The 15,687-nt window shown below is 45.9% G+C and overlaps 1 protein-coding gene across 3 annotated transcripts in view; it reads right to left on the bottom strand.

Moving 5' to 3' along the window:
- Positions 1-15,687, bottom strand: part of LOC140629083 (F-box-like/WD repeat-containing protein TBL1X) — a 212,219-nt gene that overhangs the window by 55,314 nt on the left and 141,218 nt on the right. For all 3 annotated transcript variants that reach the window (XM_072818500.1, XM_072818499.1, XM_072818501.1), the window contains one exon: positions 10,951-11,039. The gene's annotated coding sequence lies outside the window, so the exon portion shown is untranslated. The remainder of the gene's footprint in view (positions 1-10,950; positions 11,040-15,687) is intronic.

Genomic DNA, 15,687 nt, shown 5'->3' with positions numbered 1-15,687 from the left:
CCTCCTCACATGCACCCGCATGCAAATGCTCTCCCTCTGTAAAATAAATACATCTTTAAAAAAATAATAATAAAACCTAACTCCAGAAGAAGAGAAAGGATTTAACTAGTGAAGTACAATGTACATATATATTTTTAGACTATTCAATACAGACACGAGAATGTTCTTTGAACTGACTGTAAACCTACCAGCAATGTTCAGTTCACTCAACTCCTTGGGTTGATCGGTTTATGATTGACTGATTATTTATTTATTTATTTATTTAGATCTTTTTTATTTATTCAGAGAGGGGGAGAGAGAGAGAGAGAGAGGCAGAGACACAGGCAGAGGGAGAAGCAGGCCCCACACATGGAGCCCAACGTGGGACTCGATCCCAGGCCCCCAGGATCACGCCCCGGACCGAAGGCAGTGCTAAACCGCTGAGCCACCCGGGCTGCCCTTATTTATTTATTTTAGGAAGAGAGAGCGAGCAGGGGGAGGGGCAGAGAGAGAGGGAGAAGCAGGCCCCCTGCACTGAGCAGGGAGGCCAATGCGGGACTCGATCCCAGGACCCTGAGATCATGACCTGAGCCAAAGGCAGACGCTTGACCCACTGAGCCAGCCACCCAGGCGCCCTTCAGGTCACTGGGTTGGATTACACTGAAATCAAGAGAGACCAACAATTAATGGGGGTGTTTAGCTGCAATACCGCTAAGCAACGTGCTCGAAGGTGGTGGTGGTGGTTCTGCGGGGTCCACTTTACTCTTTGGACACCGATGAGTAAAATGACTCATCTTCACTCGGCAAAAGTTACCGTTTAGACTAACCTCACCCACATCCACTCATGAGGGTGGGAAGTAAAGTTCCTGTTTCCTCCGAGAGGAGACCTCAGTTTCCCAGGAGGATGTTAGAATAAAATGACAGATTCCCCCCAGGGTTCTGCTGCGTAACATCATGTAAGTAAACGCACTGGCATTCGTGGCACTCACAGCCCTGCTGGTGCAGGCAGCGCAACCAGGCAGGGGGGGTGGGGGGCATTCCCAGCACAAGGTTTCGGGGTGTCAGCGAGGACATTCGCCTCTCCCGCCACCTGCCCGGTGCATGCCGTGTTCTGAGGCCGCGCACAAGCGAAGACGAGGGAAGAGGCCCTCGTCGTCCTCTACGATCACCGGTCGTGAGGAATCACTTCGACGGTAGGAGTTTCGATTGTAGGGATACTACTTCTCAAGCCCCGCCACACCTGCCTTTGCTTAAAGATGAAACAGCTGTCTCTGATGGCGAAGAAAAAGCAAGGTGAGGCTGTGAAACCCTTAACATGAGCTGCTCTACGTTGCACGAGTTCCATGGGGACAGGACAGGCAGGGTTGTCTACAGCAGACAAAGGAAAGTCAGACGGACACGAATGGTTCAGCTCTTCTGTCTGCAATGTGGTAACCAGAACGTATAATTTACAGTCGTAACCCCTCCAGTGCGCATTTGTCATTAAGTGCATTCACACTGTTGTGCAACTATCCTCAGCATTCATTTCCAGAATGTTCTCATTTTTCCAAACTGAATCCCCAACCCCATTAAACACTAACTCATTATTCCCCCCGACTGCTTGGGCTCTGGCACCCACTCTTCTGTCTAACTTCTTGTCTCTATGAATAGGCCTCTTCCAGGAAGCTCGGAAGTCTGCTTTTTAATTTATATGCTTTGTGTCAAAAAAATGGGACAATATAAAACTACCACTGGGATGATTTCAGGGGGAAGAAAGAGCATACCGAGGCCATAGGACATGTCTCCTGGGTCCTTGTGACCCCATTGTGTCCCCACTGTGTCCCTTGCCCAGAAATGTGCATACCCATGGATGCTTTGCAGAGCCACTCAGTGACCACCCCCCTCCAATGAGGTTCTGGGCCTGACCCTCACTCTGGCCCAGGTTTGCCAGTCCCTATCTCACCACTCGGGACCTCAGCCAAAATAACCCCACCACAATGAATCCCCTAACTCACCCTGCTTGCCCCCCATTAGAGCCGCAGCTATCTGAAATGAGAACACAGAGAAGGCACATTTACCACGAAGAGGCTGGCCTATCTGGGTTTAGAGGCACCGTAAGATCGCCAATCCCACTATGGCTCTAGCTCTTCCTGCGTACTTTATTAAATTATCAGCACCGTGTGTCATTTCCAACAAACTCCTCTGAGGAGAGAAAGCCGTGTGAAGAGAGTGAGAAGCCTTCACTTTGGAAAGCAGGAGGTCTTTCACATCAGATATGCACACCCGGATCCTAGCCCCATATTTACTGAAATCCTCCTGCAAATGAAGACATATCCATGCGCTTTGCCCAGCACTTTCTGTGCCGAAGGGCAATGAGGTAGGCGGAGATGAGAGAGAAAACAGTGAGGATCTGCTGCAGTCGAGGCACAGTGTCTGGCAGCAGCAGGGACTGATCACATTCATACACACAGCGGCACACACACCTCTTCCTTTAAGCTGTTAAGGTATCTACGTGGATAATGAGAGGCTCCCCTAGCCAAGCCCCAAAAAGCCCCACAAAGTATGAGAGGGCGGCCGAGTTCAAGGAGAGAAGCTCTGGAAGATGGGGAGGGTACGTTCCTGCTGATGATGACAGCATTTGGGGAGAAAGAGGGGAAGAGGAAGAGAGGAAAGCAGTGCAGGAGCCATTGGGGGGGGCGGGGGGCGCTGCATCAGAACGACGTCGACCTTTTATGATGCACCAAATGCTCCCCTGCACCCAGGGCAGGAAGATCGCCGTCTGGGTTACGGTCTGACGTGAAACACCATGAACGCCTATCACGTGGGGTAGAGGCTGGCTCGTGTCCTCTCTTCATTCTGGAAGAACGATCGTTGCGGGCACATGCCTGTGCTGGCTGCATACAGTCAGGGGGAAACTGTGGGATTCAGGGCGCCTAGTGGTTAAGAGCCAGACAGCCTGATTTCTAATCACGTCGCCACCCCTTTCTAGCTCCAGATCCACAAACGTGCCTCAGTTTCTCATCTCCAAATTCAGGAAAGCAATAGCCCCTATGCTGGGAGAGGCTGTGAGGCTTGAATGCTTTTATAGAAATTCTCAGAGCAGGGCTGCAGGCACAGCAGAGATCCAGGGCAAGCTAGCTATGCCGCCTCGCCAGCCAACTGCGCATGTTCCCAAAGAGGGACTTAAACGGGCCTTCTGGAGGGATCGGCTCAGAGCCGGTCCCCTGGGAACGGTGGATCAGCGGGCTCCAAACAGGCAAGCCCGTGTAAAACCCGTCAGAGCCAGCAGTGTCCACAGAGGCCGCGGGCGGGTATTTAGTCCTCTCCTCCCGTGTACGGGTGCCGGCGCCGTGCACTGCTCAACACCTGGCTGGTTTCCAGAATGGCATCCGTTTCCAGCTCTAGTTCGGACACTCCAGCAGGGCTTTCTGACCTCTCCAGGTTGAGGATAAAGGAGAGCTCTGCCAGCCCTGGGACGGCCACCTTGGCCTCCAACAGAAGGGAAGCAAGAAAACCCCCAAGACACCAGACACCTCCTCAGCGCATCTGTGTGCATTTTCTTGCCTGACCCAGTTCTGATCCGAGTCACCTTCAGTTAGGCTGATGAGAGGTCTTCAGCGCAGGGGGGCGCCCAGGGAAAGCCACGACGTCCCCTCCCTCCCAGAGCTGCCTGAGGATGACCTGGGGATGCCCAGAGCCCGCCTGAGGGCACGTCCATGTGTCTGTCTGTCCATCTGTCCGCAGCGGCCCCGCCACTGAGACACCTTCCTCCCTACAGCCTCGGGAACTTGGGGCTGAAGCGGTGCAGAAACCCCACGCGGACGTATTTATGGTACCTCTTGCCAGTTCATCTCAAGGTGGCGGAAACTCCCACTGGTCGCAGTTCTGAACCAGTTAGTTCAACATTCAGTCGCAGGACAGACGGTGTGTAAGGCCTTCCTTTCACTCAGCGGGTCCTCGCAGGGTTTTACGTGCCAGCAATCTCCGGGAAGGCAGAGGGGCGCCCCCAGCAGCAGGATGCCAGGGCTGGGGTCGCTACTTAAGCGTAATGACCAAGGCAGGCCCACCTGGGAGCTGGCGCTCAAGTTCAAGGCGGAGCAGCCAGCGTCCTGCCAACAGGAGGGGGCCCTGTCCCCATATCGTGAGCACAGCTTTAAGGGGAAACAGCGCTCATCTGGTATCATCAGAGGGGAACGCTGCTCCCATGACAATCCACCCCATTACGAAACATCCTCCTAAAATCTTTTAAAGTATTTCTTTTCCTCCAGGGAGGGAAGAAAGTTTGTCTCATTTCTCGTCCCTCTTAGCCTGCTGGCGTCGATGCCGAAGAATCCATCACTTAAAGTAATCTTCTGGAAAAGGCTCAGCTCTCTGGGCCTGGTCTCCACGCAGCCTGAGGACCGAGAGGCAGAGCAGCTGGGAAGTCCACTCCAAGTGACCTCATCCTACCACAGGCGCTTTCTCTGCCTTTCTCCATGGACACTCTGACCTCCCTCATGACGTGTTTCTCTCTTTACACAGCCCAGGGTTGATTCTGATTACACAACCCAGCAGTCAGGTTAGGAGGAAATGTTTCATGCATGTAATAGCAGTTACATATAATCCTTTCCTAAAACCTGCTTGGGGACCAGCTTATTTTGGAGGGGAAACAGGCTGGCTTTGTTGTCACTTCGCATTATCTCTTTCTCCTACGTAACTGTGATTAAGACAACATGTAGCTGATCCAACATTTTGTTGCTCAATCACAATACGTTTCAATAAATTATGGCATTTACACTTGGACCCCAACTACAGAAAAACATCCACATGGAAAATATTGGGGGGGAAGATCATAACAAAAAAAAAATCTATGGTAGTTACGTGCCGGTTGCTTTCTTTCTTTCATGGACTTATTGTCATACTGACCAATGAGTATATGTCTATTATTTTACAGTAAGAAAAGATACCACCCAAAGATAAGATTTTTCACTAATCTTAGTTATTTATTGACTTGAAGTCAGATGGCCCATAATTATAAATATAACGAAACAACTATTATTTTATTATTAGAGTCTATTATTTTATTACCAGAGTCCTAGCAACAGTACTACCATTTAAAATATGGGAATAAACCAGTACAATAAAGTCCTTAAAAGAGTATTTCAGCATCAGGCAAAATGTCCATGATACAGTGTTACGTTGGAAAAAAGTAGGTTTCAAGATGGAATGTGCATGATAAATTTTGTTTTGCATGGACACGCGTGCCCACACACACACACACACACACAAATGGTAGATAACCTTCCAAAAAAGTCTCACATCTACTTCTGGGGGTGGAATTTCGCTAGATTTATCTGTGTGCTTTTCGTATTTTCCAAATTTTCTCCTATGAACATGAACTGTTTTCACATTCATTAAAATGTAATTAAAACCTGGCAATGTCTCCAGAAATAATCTGCATGAGAACGACTCAGTGCTTCTAAGTAGGAAATGAGGCTACAGGGCTCGGAGAGCAGAGGAGGGGCTCTTGTGTTAGAAAAATAATGCCGCTCTTCACGGAATAAAAAACATCCCAGGGGGAAGCCTTCAGAAAGGGTCCTTTCTGCACTTGGCCGCCCTTCTGGGTTAATTAATGGCTGGCTGGGGCCTTCATCCAAGACCCGTGTGCACATCAATAGCCGATGCTGACGTGACAGGAAAGGCATCCGGTCCCTGGGGTTACCTCCAAAACCATCTGCGCACCTCCCAAGTGGCCACAGAGTCCCCTCTCAAACTCTGTAAACTCTCCACCCTACTTACCCATCTCTGTCTGTCCAGGAGGAAACCCCAGAAGGAAGCCTTCCTAAAAGTGCTCAACCTAGTAACAGCAAACCGCTGCTCAGACAGCCTGCGTCATAGAGCCAGACGATGTACGCATGATGCCCTTTCCTAGTCCCCTGCTCTCTACAACTACCATGTGAGCTCATGCACCCAGATGTCAGCAGACTACCTTGGAGACACTGCCAGTTATTGCTTCTACGTAAGAATACTGCTTTTCTCAAGACTTTGGTTTAAGCCAACACTTTTAACTGATTAACACTGATTAATCCCTAAATCAACTTACAGACTTAATTGCCTTTAACACTGAAAAATCGGAAATGGCTTCTCCACAACGTACACGAGGCCCTCCAGCGAATTTTAGAAAGACACACAGGCTGGCTATGAAGCTTCTAAGACACTGATTCTCACCCACATATGCAGGATTTATTTGGGTCTTGACAGTTCCCTTTCCGGTATCACAGAGTCATGAGTGAGGTCATTTACTCATAGAACATGGCCTTTGGAGTTTTGAAAAAATAAACCCTGTGGCTTTCTCTAGAAGATGTAAAAGCAGGCGATGCCTCACCCATCAAGTGCTGTGGAACTCTTACGTCTTCATAAAATAGCACCTCTAGATGCTTCAAGTTAAATGAGTAACAAAAACATTAAAAAACAAAAACACAAAGGGGTAGATGGGTGGCTCAGTTGGTTAAGCATCTACCTTTGGCTTGGCTCGTGATCCTGCAGTCCTGGGACTGAACCCTGCGCATCCTCAGCAGGGAGTCTGCTTCTTCCTCTCCCTCTGCCCCTCACCCTGCTCATGCTCAGTCTCTCAGTCTCTCTCAAATAAATAAAATCTTTCAAAAAAATGTTTAAAAATATTATTAACCTAGGGGCACCTTGGTGGCTCAGGGCTTGAGCATCTGCCTTTGGTTCATGTCGTGATCCCAGGGTCCCAGGATTGAGTCCTACATCAGGCTCCCTGTGGTGAGCCTGTTTCTCCTTCTGCCTATGTCTCTGCCTCTCTCTGTGTCTTGTGAATAAACATATAAAATCTTAAAAAAATATTAGGAACCTACATATTAGATAAGACTTCAAGGATCTGCCTATGTATGTCAGCAGATGCAAGAAACAAGTTTTCTCATCAAATGCTCAGCAACTTACATCTTCACAGCCACAAGACTGGTTAAAGATGTAAAATACAAAATAAAGTAGTGATAGTAGTAGTGAGTAGGCTTTGCCCTATAGACATTTGGGACCACCTGAATCCGTGGTGGGGCCGTTCCTGTGCATGGTAGGATGCTAAGCAGCAGCCCTGGCGTCTGCCCACCAGATGCCAGTAGCACCAGGTCTTCCAACACGGCCAGATGTCCCCTGGGAAGGGGTGAGGGATCGCCTCTGACAGAATCCTTAGGGCGCGGACAAAGGTCCAGGGCCACTCCTCAGGTCATGGCAGGGCAGCCCTCACATTCCTAAAAGCCTTAGCTCCCTGAACATTGGCAGTGCGTCTGCTAAGGGACCACGACTTGGATTCTGTCTTAATCACATCAAGGACCTCACAGAGCTGTTCCTCCAAATGTCCGCCAATTCAAGAAGCAGAAGTTAGGAGAGGGAGAAATAAAACAGGTGTGTTCCTTTAGGTAAGAGCCAGCAAACCGTGGCCTGCAGGCCATGAATAGTTTTTATATTTTTGAGTGCTTGAGAAGAAAATCAAGAGAACCATATTTTGTGACTCGTGAAATTGATATGACATTCAAATTCCAGTGTCCACAAATAAAGTTTTATTGGCACTCACCCACGGCCACTCGTTTATGTATGATCAACAGCTGTTTTTACACAACAACAGCAGAGCTGAGTGGCTGTCACAGAGCCCGGCTGGCCCGTGACAGAAAATGCTCTGGTTTTCCCAGCTCTACTGAAGAGTTTCCAGTTTCTTTCCCTTTTTACTTTATTTTTAAAGATTTTATTTATTTATTCATGACAGAGAGAGAGACAGAGACAGAGAGAGGCAGAGACACAGGCTGAAGGAGAAGCAGGATCTGTGCAGGGAGCCTGACGCAGGACTCGATCCCAGGTCTCCAGGGTCACGCCCTGGGCCAAAGGCAGACGCTCACTGCTGAGCCACTCAGGCGTCCTGAGTTTCTGGTTTCTACATTAGACAACAACTGCCTTCCTCCTTGTCTATTCCCAGCTTGAAAAGCTGCCTGTCTGCTAACTAGCAGGCGATGCCCCCAAATGTGAATGCTCCTCAGGAACAATCCTATCGCTTTAAAGTGAGAGCAAGAAACACCACTGCCAGGGTCGGCCACGAGTGTCTTTCAAAGGAGGCACGTGTAGAAACGAGGTAAGTCTAAGGGAGCATATTATGAGTCCTCACTTTCTGATGCATGGCAGCCGACAGAGAGAGACAGGGCATGTGGTTTACAGAAGACTCCCGATCTTACTGATGCACCTGCAACGCGGGTACTGCAGTAGGTACACAACAGTGTCATGTCCTCGCACAATCCCCAATGACCATCTGCATCTGTAAACTATACAATGAGTCACCAAAGGGTACCAAGAAAAAAAAAATCCATAGTCATCTATAAAGTTCAACACCAGTCCCTCACACACAGTGGGAATTCAATGTGCGCTCAATTCGATTGAAACCTGTGTTCCCTAAGCACTGAGTTAATTCTCAATCAACACACTGATGACAAACAGACCTCTCCCATCTTCCCTCTAATATTTAGAAGATGGTTCAACATTTCAAAACATAATGATGAATGGAAGAGTCTAGAAGTTCGTCAAAATGCTAAACATAGTTACCATGCAACCTATCACTTCTATTCCCTGACATGACTCAAGAGATGCCTGCACAAAAACGTGTACACAAATGTTCCTAACAGCAAAAATATGAATAACGATTCATAGTAACTGGAAGGTCAATGCAACTCAAATGTCCATCGGCTGATGAAAACAATGTGGTATGACCGTACAATGGAATATTACTCAGCCATAAAAAAAAAAAAAGGTTCATGCTACAAGACGGATGAATCTTGAAAATATTATGTTAGGTTAAAGCCAGGCACAAACTCAACTTAGTTAACATTGTGAAATTTTAGTTTTTATCAGCACACTACAGTTTTGAAATATTTAAGTAAAATATCAAGATTCTTATACATTTACTTTATCAAACAATTTTTACATACTTGGGCTGGGTGGGGGGGGGGGGGGGGCGCGCAGAGAAAGAATCCTAAGTTAGGCTCCACACCAGCACAGAGCCCATTGCAGGGCTCGATCTCACAATCCTGAGAGATCATGACCTGAGCCAAAATCAAGAATCAGATGCTTAACTGACTTAGCCACCCAGGTGTCCCTTTACATACTCTAGTTAAATTAAGGACCATCACCTCAGTTCTGATTGAATTTTTTAAAGCAATAAGCAAAATTCATCACCAAATTTCCATCTTTATGTTTTTAAAAATCTGAAAGATGTTTTATTTTTTTCTTAAAAAAAAATTAAAGACGGGGCAGCCCAGGTGGCTCAGTGGTTTAGTGTCGCCTTCAGCCCAGGGCCTGATCCTGAAGACCCGGGATCAAGTCCCACGTCAGGCTCCCTGCATGGAGCCTGCTTCTCCTTCTGCTTGTGTCTCTCCCTCTCTCTCTCTCTCTCAATCTGTGTCTCTCATGAATAAATAAATAAAATCTTTAAAAAAAATTAAAGACAAAAATACAAATATAAAAATTAAATAATACAGCAGATACAAAAAGCAAATAATAAGGTTGCCTGGGTGGCTCAGTTAGTTAAGCATCTGCCTTCAGCTCAGGTCACATCGGGCTCCCTGCTCAGCGGGGAGAGTCTGCTTCTCCCTCTCCCCCTACTTGCGCTCGCTCTCTCTCATTCAACTCTCTCTCTCTCAAATAAGTAAGTAAAATCTTTAAAAAAAAAAAAAAAAAAAAAAAAGGTAAATAATAAAATCAAACCCTAAAATTCCATCTACCTCCAAAAAATTTTTAAAAATTAAAAAAAAATAACAAACAAACAAAAAAAAAAATAAAACTCCATCTACCCAAAGATACCAACTTTTACAGAACTGCCCATCTGTTTTAGTTTGGCATATGGGCTTCAACTCTCGGCACCTGTTTGATTTGGTCTTCTGCAAAGTTTATCATCTCCTTGACCTATAAATAATAATCTACATGCTGTTCTAATAAGTTTCAAGGCTACCTAGCAAATCAGTTTGCAGATACACAGAAACTGCATTAAAAAACTAATAAAGCACAAGGGCACCTGGCTGGCTCAGTCAGTAGCGCATGCAACTCTTTTTTTATGATTTTATTTACTCATGAGAGACACAGAAAAAGGGGTAGAGACACAGGCAGAGGAAGAAGCAGACTCCCTGTGGGAAGCCCGATCTGGGACTCAATCCCAGCACCCAGGATCACGCCCTGAGCCCAAGGCAGATGCTCAACCACGGAGCCACTCAGATGCCCTGAGAGCATGCAACTCTTGATCTCGGGGTTTTAAGTTTAAGCCCCATGCTGGGTGTAGAGATAACTTAAACAGTTTTTTTTTTCAAATCTTTAAAAAAGATTCGTTTCTCTAATCTAATTCTGTAATCTTACAGAATTAAGGGATCCCTGGGTGGCGCAGCGGTTTGGCGCCTGCCTTTGGCCCAGGGCGCGATCCTGGAGACCCGGGATCGAATCCCACATCGGGCTCCCAGTGCATGGAGCCTGCTTCTCCCTCTGCCTGTGTCTCTGCCTCTCTCTCTCTCTCTGTGACTATCATAAATAAATTTTAAAAAAAATGTGTTTAAAAAAAAAAAAATCTTACAGAATTAAGATATAGGAGACAATGTCTATGCTCATGTGCCTTATAAAATTAAACCAAAAAATTAATTATAAAGTCACACTGTTGACAAGGAAGTTTGGTTTTAGTTTTAGAAGGTGTCATCCTCTCCTGGTAAGACCTAGAAAAGTTTATGATAACTGGTACAGTGTCCAAAATTTCTAGAAGGCAGTAAAATGCGAATTCATCATTTAGAATTACTATATACCCATAAGGATCTCACAGTGCTCTACTACCTTCAAATTCAACAAGGAGAAAGACCCGTGACTTGAAAAAAATAATTTTAAAACAGAAGTTGCTCAGTTTGGGCAAAATGCACTTCCACTTCTCTAAGGGATTTCAGCTAAAGGAAAAGATCCAACAGCAAGTGGGTTGCTTACCTTTATGGTGACTTCATGTGTAGACCTTTGAACCAGTGAGCTCCCCAGCATCCGATCGTACTAACTGCAAAGTGTCTGCCAGGACCTGCCTGGTGAGAAACGAGATATGAAGAAGAAACTTAAAATTCCTTGGGAAGTATTCATCTCCGGCCTCTCCCACTTCATTGTTTTCTTTTTCACATCGGTGGCATTGTTTCCCTTTTTCACCTCACCTCAAACTTAACACATTTGATTATGTCACAATCTGTCTTACACTTTAATGCAGACAATGCAGTTATACTTGCAGAGTGAAAGATGAGAAATGAGAGTAGCCAGTCGGTATCAACTGTATGTGTAGAAATCCCAAAAGAGTCTCAAAATAAATAAAATTAATTTTAGTTCAGATTCTGCTACTGGTATCCTTTAACGATATAATTAATGCCTATTTGAAATACTTCTGTCTTAGGGACTGTCTCACATGCAACCAAGAAACTATATACACCTCTAAGAGAAGAAAACACACTTTAAGGGAACTTTATAGACATCATTTGGGCTAATCTTTAGAAGTCTTGCATGCATGTCCATGTGCATACATATATACCCTTGTACGTTCTGTGTTTAAAAACACAAAGAAACAACATTAGAATCTTTTTTTCAAAAAAAAAAAAATCTTTTTTTCCCCTTTCGACTTCCCTATCATAAAGCAAAAGAAAGGCACTGGCTCAGTATGGTTCAACTTATCCATTACTGTTGTCATTCAGTTCAATTTCACAAGGGTTCCACCATTTGCACTTCTGAAGAAGCCAGGTTTGTAAGCTCCTAAGATAACCTTCATATCAAAAACGTGTTTCTACTTTTCAGTCAATATAAACACTAAGCAATCAACCAGCACTGCCGTAATAGTATTTACCTTCTTCCTCATAAAATGTGCTCAGTTGTGAATGAATCCAGCCTCCGACATTTAAATTAGCTACTACTGTCTATAAGCTCAAAATCTAAGGAAATTAACTGTCATCTTCTCTAAATCCTTATTCAGTCATCTTAAGTGATAAAAAGGTGCAAGGTTAATAGAATTCAAATCCACAAGCGAAGCAATGGGTAAAGGTGCTTCTTTTTATTTTTTTAATTTTTATTTATTTATGATAGTCACACAGAGAGAGGGGTGGGGGCAGAGACACAGGCAGAGGGAGAAGTAGGCTCCATGCACCGGGAGCCCGACGTGGGACTTGATCCCAGGTCTTCAGGATCGCGCCCTGGGCCAAAGGCAGGCGCCAAACCACTGCGCCACCCAGGGATCCCAGTAAAGGTGTTTCTTATTAGTGAATACAGAACCTCATGAAATGTTTTAAAGAAATTCAACAAAGTTATTCCCATTGAGTCATATTTATAGCTATACTCCTCAGAGAAAGGAGATTAAAAGGATTTAACAGGTAGGTTCATAGGTCCTTAATTTCCATTACAGTACATTTTTTAAAAAATTTATTCATGAGAGACACAGAGAGAGAGAGGCAGAGACACAGGCAGAGGGAGAAGCAGGCTTCTCACAGAGAGCCCGATGCGGGACTCGATCCCAGATCCCAGGATCATAACCTGAGCTTAGAAGGCAGCCGCCGAACTGCTGAACCACCCAGGCATCCCTATGGTACATTTTTTAAAAAAACATCATAAGGATATGTAGGATAAAAGTAATAACCAGGGCAATTTTTAAAACTCTACCATTGAAGAAAAATAATGAGATTTAAACAAAATTTCCCTACAACTCTTTGAGTAGAAATTATTCAGTGGAGTGAAGCAGGGATAAAGGAATATTGATTTTGCTCATAAAATAAAAAAAACATTTCACAATGAAGACAATTTCTGTAGAGCCAAAATAGGATAATACTCCTTACAGTACCTGAAACAGAAAGCAAATTAATATTTTTAGAATTGAGCTGTAAATTGCCATGGGGGGGGAAATGGCCTTATGATGAAATCGCTAAATACCATAAAGTATCAAAATATGAGCAGATGTCACCACAATAAGCCCCAAATTGCGTGAAAATTAAAATACTAAAATCCATAATAATTCAATAAGTAATTAATATATAAACAGCTCTTATTACAAGCTGTTCAAAAAAAACCTTTAGAATCAAATTCTTATTCTTTGGTCCAAACCAGATGGTAACTCACAAATGAGAGTGTTGGAATTGAAGATCATCTTTTATATATGTTGTTAAACTCAGTAAGTGTAATTAACATCATCTGTGTGTTATAAACACACAAAAACGGGAAAATTTGACTGGTTCGTAACATTCTTCTGCTTATCCGACATGTCAAAATTAATTAGCGTATTGATAGAAACAATAGATTAAAGTGATAAGTCCGATCCTCCAATACCTAATCCTAACTGATTGTCCCATGACATCAGTACCCGAACAGAACCACCGTCAGTGGCACCGCCACCTCCTGGCAGTGCTGGCCAAGAGGTTGGTGCACTGCAGAGGACTGGTGTGAAATGCCAGATTTTATTTATTTATTAGAGAGAGAGAGAGAGAGAGAGGGGCAGAGACACAGGCAGAGGGAGAAGCAGGCTCCATGCAGGGAGCCCGATGTGGGACTCGATCCCGGGTCCCCAGGATCACGCACTGGGCCGAAGGCGGTGCTAACCCGCTGGGCCCCCCGGGCTGCCCCATGCCAATGATTTTAGCAAATGCAATACACTCTTTATTCTCAAAGGTAAATGAAAAGGACTGCACAATTTTCCGGCAGGGCATGGTGCAGACCCCGCCGCGGGCTCCCGACATCCACCCTGGCAAGTCCCAGAGTTGCCGTCGCTCCAGCCGTGACCCGTCAAGGACGCACCCCGCGATCCCGCCCCGCCCTGGGCTCTCCGGACTCGCCAGTCCGACCACCTCGCGCGAACGAAGACGTGGCACCCTCTGCGCCCGGCCTGTCACTTAGCGGGACGCCTGCGGCCCAGCCCGAGAAGGCGAGCAGCGGCCGCGCCGGGCCCGCTCCGCCTGCCCCGGGGCCTGCCCTCGTCGCTGGGGCCTCACGGTCCTTGGCTGAAGCCTTACCCTCCCAGGGCTCCGGGACGGACAGAGGCCCCCGCCCCACCTGGAGCAGAGCAAGTGACTCCCCGCTCAGCGCCTTCTCCGAGGGAGTCGGGCACCGGAGAAACTGGGATTTCTTTTGCTTGGCTCTCGCCGCCCCCACCTCCCCAGCTTTAGCACCTGGTCAGGGGTGCTCACATTCCCTCAGACCCACCAGGGCCACCTGAGTTTGGCAATGGTTGTCCACCAACCTTCTCAAATTTAATACTGAAATTCAATACTGATCCTAAGAAGAGCATGGAAATCTCATAGTGTGTTTCAACCAGGGGCGACTGCGCCTTGCACCCCGGGATATATTAGGCACAGTGTGGAGACGGATTTTGGCTGTCACACGTGGGGGAGCGGGTCCAATGCCATCTAATGCTGGGAGGCCAGGGATGCTGCTGCACATCCTACAACTCGTGGTCTCCTCAGAAGAAACTGATCCACCCCAAAATGTCAATAATGCTGAAGTTGAGAAATCTATTTATTTTATTTTTTTTGAGAAATCTTTTTAATGGAATAGATTTTAGACAAAGTTCTTCTCTTCGTGGCTTCTCATTTTTACTGTGAAATATCAGAAGGTGAAATAATACCTTCCCACAGGTCTTAGATTAAGAAGGAAGTGTCCACAGGAGGCTTCCCTAGATTTGTCATAATGCTTCCTTCCTGGTTGCCCAAAGTTTTAAAATTAAAATTAAAACAAATAGCCCACATGGATCACCAAGTCAAGACAAACACACATTTTCACTGATCATAAATTAAATGCTTATCTATGTAAATATCAATTCTATTTCTTGGTAGGACAGAATCTAATTTGCACAATACAGTTTTTTTTTATTTTTATTTTTATTTTTTAAAGATTTATTTTATTTATTTATTTATTTATTTATGATCGACAGAGAGAGAGAGAGAGAAAGAGGCAGAGATACAGGAGAAGGGAGAAGCAGGCTCCATGCCAGGAGCCCAACGCGGGACCTGATCCCGGGACTCCAGGATCGCGCCCTGGGCCAAAGGCAGGCGCTAAACCGTTGAGCCACCCAGGGATCCCCTTTTTTTTTTTTTTTAATTGCCTACATAGAATCTCACGTGGATCAGGACTGAGGCCTCTACCGACAGCCAGTGCCATTTGCCAGCCGTGTGACAAAGCCACCAAGGAAGCAGCTCATCCAGCCCCAAACAGATGACCGCAGCCCCACCTGACCTCTTCATTGCAATTTCAGAGCAGCCCCAACAGAACCACCCACTGAATCACGCCAGCATTCCTGCCCCTCAGAATCGACTTTGTGAAGGGCAGGCGGGAAAAATGCATGGGGCAGGGCCCCCTCTGCACGTGCCTCTGCATCATTATCCACAGGCTGAGGAGCATGATGTGTGGCGCTGCTGCCAGAGAAACCTAGCACTAAATGAACTGGAAGCCAAGCAGCCGGAGGTTTAAAATAAGTAGGGGAGAGTTTGCCAAAAAGTGTGTTCCTCAGAAGGAGGTTTTCCAGGTGGTTTGCTCTGCATCATCTGAATACTGCTTCCACAATCCAAGAGGATTGGAAACACGGGTTTTTTTGTACAGTTATTAAAAATCAACAATAGTACAAAGCAAAAAAAAAAAAAAAACAAACAAACAATAATGGTTAACACGAAACTATGCCTATCATGTGCCCAGCTCTGTTCCAGGTACTTTTTTTTAAAA

This window comes from Canis lupus, chromosome Y (assembly GCF_048164855.1).
Source record: "Canis lupus baileyi chromosome Y, mCanLup2.hap1, whole genome shotgun sequence".
Classification (NCBI taxonomy): domain Eukaryota; kingdom Metazoa; phylum Chordata; class Mammalia; order Carnivora; family Canidae; genus Canis; species Canis lupus.
Note: the sequence above shows the minus strand (reverse complement) of the source record. Positions and strands in the feature narration are given on the sequence as shown.